The following is a 7,094-nucleotide window of genomic DNA, read 5'->3' as shown; positions in this document are numbered from 1 at the left end:
GAAACATGGGAGAAAACTAACTGTATTTTTTCCAGCTGTTCAGAAAAATTAACAATGCCAGTCCTGAAGCTGGTTAATATAGCAGGTAAGGCTGAAGTACATGTCCTGAAATAATATGTAAGTAAGAAATTTGTGCTCCTGGTACAATGCCAGTTTAGGAAGAAAGACAGAGACAAACAAAGGTGGCATCCAGTGGCATGAATCAACTCTATTTACCAAGAGTTATTCTATTCACAGATATTTATTTATTTTTACATTTTATTTTCCCTGCTCATTGTGGAGGTTTTGTGTTAAGGTCTATAGCTGCAGGGGATATACAGACATCAACTTGATAATGAAATTCTGTAGTTGACAAACCTTATATTTGACATATAAGTATAGATATTGCACTAAGGGACTTCATTTATCCTGCTCAGATATTCTGTGCAATCTTCACAGCTAATGCTTTACCAGCTACTGCAAAACCAATGAAACTGGAAGTAAAATAAATTTTATTTTGGCATGTAGACTGCCACCCACAGGAAAAATTAATTAATCCTCAGACTGAAGTTGCAATGTGCTGGTGAAATTAAAGCTATGCTTGCCAGGAGGAGACCAAATGAGTACTGCTTCAGTCCTAGTTGAAGACCCTGATCCAAGAGAAATATGAAGAATTTGAGGGAAAGACAAGGACAGAAGGTTAGCTTAGGTAGCCACTGGAGAAAGGACAGGCTAGATATTAGATGACACAGATCTATTTTCTGTCAAGTGTTAATAATATAGTCTCCAAACACATCAAGTCCAAGCACTACAGTGTAGATCAGGGCCACAAGTAGCAGTGAGTCATTTCAGTCTCTGCAAAGCCAGGGAACAGGGAACCAGCCTATTATGAAATCATTCTATTCAGGACTCTTGGGCTTCCCTGCATTATTCTAGGTCCTCTGATCTATTTACTACAAATAATTTATAAGGTGTGGGAAATTCCCCAGCATCCTGTGCATGCAGTAAAAACGAAAGAAGTATTTCACTGAACTTCTCCACTATGGTCTTATCCTTCATGATTTCCCCTTTTAAAACTCTTGTCATCAAACAATCCAACACATTCCCTAGATGGCTAATTTTGATGTATTTTAATAACTTCTCATTATCAGTTTGAGCATCCTTTGTAAGATGCTCTTCAAATTCTTTTTTAGCTCTTTTAATTTCCTGCTTCTATTTGACCTGCTATGTATTATGGATTTTTCTGTTCTCAGCTGAAAAAGCTTTCCAATTTTAAAATGCCAGCATTTTCTCTATGAAAGTCTCTTTACCTTTTTTATTGATCAATGCAAAGGTTTTAGCTGGACAGTTTTTCTCTTTTTTGCTTTATTTTTTGGGGGAGGTTTTTTTTGTTTGTTTTGTTTTGTTCTTTTGTTTAGTCTTGTCTTCTAATGCAGTATTTTAAGCTCAAGTTTTATATTTTTTTTGATTTATCCTTTCAGCTTTTTGTTTTATTTTTTTTCCTAACTTTTTCATTTCTATGTGTTTTTTTTTCTTACAGCTGCGTATCTGTATGCTACATTTGTTTCACTTATTCTTTACCACTACAGTGGAAACCCTACTTGAGCTGTATCAGGTATAATAGAATGACATTCCTGGTAAAACCACTTGGACTAGAATCCCTGCAAGGTCGAGACCAAAAGAGAGAAGAGGAAAGACAAAGAGACAGGATGGAAGAGGAGGGCTTTCAGAGACAGATCTTATGAATGCCCTTATCTTCCCAAATTTTGTGCAGTTCAGCCAACAAGCTCAATGACATGAACAGTTACGGAAAGGTTTAACTGAATAAGAATTATGGGACATAAAGCCCCATAAAAAGTTCTTCTTCCATATGTAACTAATATTTATTTTTTTACTTACATTAGCTTATATATCCAGTCAAGGGAAACAAAAGTACCATCTGACTTAGACGAGCTGTGCCATGTGTGGTATATTATCAACCTTCAAAAGTCAATTCAAAAAGTTCAGACGGTTCAAAGTTTTCACACTAACATGTGAATGACTGTGAATAACTGGAAGATGCATAAAGACAGAATTTAATTCAGAATGGTGATTATTTCTAATTAATTACAGTGTTAGTGCATTCTTGACTCCATGGTAGCATATCCAGTAGTCTCTGTCAGAGAACATCATACTGTTCCTATTCCTTTCTTTTTAGAGCAAAAAAAATAAGAACAGCCTGATACATAAAAATATTTAGGATATATTATTTCCCTAATATATCAATTTCTGATCTATATGTAGCTGATTTGTAGTCATATGGGATATTAAACTGTAAGTATGAGAATAAAATTTTTGCTACTGTTTAATCTTTAGCTTACCATACAGAAGGGAAGCATAACAGAGGCAGAGAAAAAATAATCTTTAAAAAACCCCACAAAACAACTTCTTTATTAAAAAGAATTATATCAAAGACTAAAATTAATGAAATATGTAATTCAATTAAAAACTGCTTCTTTGAGGAAAGAGACAAAAGGAAAAAAGTCTGAAAGAAAATTATTTTTATTATATAACAGATTTCAGTAGATCTATTCCCCACCTGGCTTTAGATTTCACATTGTTTTGTTGCAACTATTATAGAGAATTAGGATAAATATGCAATTTTAACAGGTTAAAGCCAGATTTAATTCTATTTCTCATAAAAATACAACTCTCTTGTTTCTGTTACTATCCTTTATTTAGATGGAAAATATCAGAAAGAAAATTCTTTACATTATCATCATTACCTAAAACAAAAAAAGGCTTCCAATATTAAACTCTTGCCCACATATCTGGTGTACCTTACATATGTTTAAAAACCTCTGCTTTTGTAAGGTAAGAGAATCCTATGCTTTCAAGGGTAAATCATTACAAAGCTTAGGAGTGGTGATATAACCTCAGTCTAAACAAAATGAAACGGCTACAGGGCCACACATTTGTAGCTTCCTCACTGACAACAAAAAAAGTGGGTTGTGGATTGGACAAGGTTGTGGTTGACACTGAAGAGAAGCAATACTGCAGTTTTTCTCCTTTAACTGCCAAACTTCAGATCTGACTTTCTCAGAGAAGAATTCCTAGCAATGTCAGCTTGACCTGCCATATTGTTGTTGGCTTTGGTGTGTCTAAATGGCAGTGGAGGTTTTCAGGTGACTTGCAGAAAATGCCATCAATAGTGGTTTATCACAGTGATAAATAATACAGCATGACTTAAGGGAAATATCACCTGAGTCCTACTGTTTGACTTTGCCAAAGAGTAGAAGCATGCAGATGGTGAGTTAGGGTGATTTGCCATGTCTCAAATGAAGAGAAATCACTTCTCAAAATATGCTAAATCAAAAATTGGAATAGAATGAGATTACTGGGAGTCTATGATGTGAACTCAGTGTGACATCTTATGCTAGGATTTGAGCCAGTTCTGAACCAGAAACCAAATGGCTGTTCTAATGTGGCATGGTACCCAATTCCTGAAAGGCAATGGATATTAGTTTAGTAGATTTAACTATTGTTTCTCAACAGCTTCCAAAGTGCTCAGTTAAAACTTTGTGAGACTGAACTTACATCCATCTGCATCTTCCAAACAGATTTAACTTATGTAGTTTTGTTAATGCTGTAGAAGTTGGTGGAAGAGAAAGGAATTGAATCCTGATTACCAAAAGCAGCAGGCATGCTAGTGCTGGATCATCAGTCCCCTCATTACTGATATTCATGAATGCCACCACTGCTCACACTGTGATTTGCTTTGCAATACTGATAGTTCCCTTGGTAAAATGGAAATCATGCAGGAGCTCATCAGTGTAAGAACAGGTGGTAGAAGCCTGCTTTTAAAATATGATCGAATGTTGTAATTTAGAGATAGAAGGCTTACTGTTTCTGAATTTAGCTCAGAATAAAGCCAAACTGACAGCTAAGAATGTCCAGCATGGCTGGATTTTTTTTCCTGTTATGTTTTGCCACCTTGTTTATTTGATTATTTTGCTACCAGTGCTTTTGCTGTATTTCTTGGCAAATTTGGATCCAACAACATCTTTCTTTATGGTACAAAAGCTATATTGTCCCTTATCTCTTCTTCTTTAGCGTGACAATATCAGTACCAAATCCCTAATAAGAATGTTAATAACTTAATGCTCTATAAAAGAGTGGGTACTGATATTATTCTCACATATCCTGTTGCTTAAGCTTTTAATGCTCTATTCCTCTGTGTAGCCAAAATTTCTTTATAAGTTTGACACACACTGAGGGATAGTTTATTCATATTTATGCCAATTACCTTCCCTCAAAGAAAAGAAGTACACTGGTCTATTTTCTATGGACTTTATATTAGTTTAGAAGATTGGCAACTTGTATCTATTAGAAATGTGTTTTGTTAGAAAGTAGTTTGTCTATCAGGAGAAACCGCAAATTGGTAATCTGAGAATAAGTGTTCTTCTGCATATCCTTGCAGCAAACTTGGCATGTGCAGTTACCACAGAAGTGTCTTTACATGGTTTTTGCATAACCTTCAGAGATCATTCCAGATGGGAGAGATGAGTTAGGGACTTCTGTAACATCCCCAAAGCTCATTCACTCAGTTTGAGACCAAGCAACATGTTAGTTACATGTGCTGTTATCCTTTACCTAGGACAGAAATCAGTCCAGTAATTTAGCATTTCAAAGGTCTCATTGACTTTAAGATACTACTGATCTGGTTAAAAAGCTGAACAGCAACAGACTGCAAACCACATTACCAATCTCATACAGTAACTTGGAAAGTATTTAACATGCAGTTAAGTAAAAGCGTATTTTCAAGTATCAATGGGACTGTCAATCTTATTTTCATAATATTAGTATTCAAAAATAAATTTCAAACTAAGGGAAAAAAAAGGCTGTCTGCTAGCATTTATTTTGGCAAAATATCTCACAGTTTTTACTTTTGTGTTTAGTTGCTTTAGTTTAATGACTAATAATACAAAGTCTTGAGTAAAGAGGAAAAATAATGGTGCCTACAAGAGACTAGAATAAGGCATACCCAGTATAGCTTTCAGGGAAAATTTGTGTCTTTTATAGCCTCTCTTGAAGATGGAATCAATTTTTCTTTTTTCTGCCTCTTTGCCAATTAGCCATTTTTGCACAACTCCCTTAAGTAATACCAAGTTATTTGGTATTAAGGTTTACTTCAGTCAGCACCTCTGACTTACTGATCAAGTGAGCTTTTTTGTTTTGGTGTGTTGAGCTCCTGTGTTTCATTAGTCTTTCATCATTTTATTTCCTGTCTTCTCCTCTGCCATACTTTTGATAAAGTAGAGAGTCTTCTGGGGCTAGAAAGCCACTGAATCATCTTGCACTGCAACGATGGATCTGGATACCTGCCACCAGGGCAAAATGTTACTAGATTAAAATTGAGAGAGCTATATTTAAGAGAGAGAGAGTAGTTTTAATTAAGAGACTGTACTCACACTAAAAGGTTTTATATATGTTTACAACATTCTGGCATTCCTGCTGAAGGAAGGACAATTGTGAACCTGAAAAGATACGATAAGTATGTTACTTTATTCTTTTTTTTCATAAGTATGTGGCAGAAAAAACTGCTGCCCTAATTGTAGAAGACCGAAGAGAAAGAAGTGATTGAAATAGGTTAGTCTGGTGGGTGGAGCATTAGCAAAGTTCAGCATGCTCTATGAACTCAGTGCAATAATTTTCCTTCCATTCTATATAGAGGACAAAGACACTGAATAAAATCAGCCTGTACAGTAATAGAGATTAAAAGAAAATTTATTGAGCAAAAAAACAGACTTTATAATAATTGTGCCTCAGGCAGTATTCAAGTATTGAAGTATTTTAATGTTCCTCTTGCTTAAGTTTTTATTCAACTGTCAATAAAATGTTTTTTTAAAAGGTGAACTACAGTGAGTGTTGGCAAAACCACTTTTTTAGAAATCAGACTCGTCTGCATTGAAATAGTTTGGGAAAGTAAAATGCCACTAAAATAAATACTGTGCTTTGAATTTTTTTCTTGATTTGTGGGAAAAAATCCAAAAGGTCTGGAAATAATAGAATTACAGCAAAGAGCTGAATTTTACATTTTAAATAAATCATATGAAAGGAAATATTCTCTTTTCTGTCATTTTTAAAAATATGTGTGACAAAACAAGGTTTGACTGCAATAGTGAAGTTTTTGTGAAAATTTCTCACATCTTTTGAATTGTTGGAGAATTTCCAAAACTGGCTTATTTTACATAAAACATGAATTATTTGATTTTTCTTCTAAACTTGTCCAGAGTATTCACTGTTCAACAGCAGGTACATTCTCTCTGGAACTCCAAAGTTTCAGCATCTTATATGACCAAAAGCTGTGTTGTTATAGAACTTCACCATGTTTGATAAATGTCTGTTTGCTTTCATGATAGATGAGTTTGACAGTACTGTCAGCTGCCTCAGAACTAACCGGATATTGTCTACTAAATCCTTGTCTGGACCACTTTCCTACTAATTGGTAGCTATTTTTGAATGTCTTACCTCCTATTTCATGTTTTCTTCTTAGTTCCAAATCAACTGATTTATGGTACTTCACTTCCTTCTATTTTCAACATCTATTTTCTCTCATGTAGATTTGCTACAAGCCAGTCCTAAATATTTAAGACTTCATAGACCTACTAAACTCAAATACTAAAAAGCCATGCCCAACTTGAGATTGGGTTTAAAACCAGGTCCATTAAGTGCAACACATTCTCTCTTTGCCATCTGGTTCTGAACTTTTAAAGATTCTTTTGCAAATATATAGTTTCATAAGAATTGGTTATTACTCAGACTTGAAAAGATGACATTATCATGCTCTTAAATACACATATGAAAGACAACCCATACAAAGAACATATACAATTAACTTGTAATGCCTGCTAAATTTTTGTTATATATGGGCAAATGAGAGCTGAGTATAAGCACAGTTGCATGGATAAAGCTCTTCATTTGTTCTTATGCTGGAAAGGATGGCAATTTGTTTTATACTGGAATTAAGACTAAGACTGCCAATGAAATTTTCTCAAATACACACCAAATGCTAACTTAAAAAAAAGTTTATACAATTGCAAGCTTCTATCTAGGTTAAGAAATCCACCATCAAT

The sequence above is a fragment of the Lonchura striata genome, chromosome 2 (genome assembly GCF_050655825.1).
Source record: "Lonchura striata isolate lonStrDom1 chromosome 2, ASM5065582v1, whole genome shotgun sequence".
Classification (NCBI taxonomy): Eukaryota; Metazoa; Chordata; class Aves; order Passeriformes; family Estrildidae; genus Lonchura; species Lonchura striata.
This window is presented reverse-complemented; position numbering follows the sequence as displayed.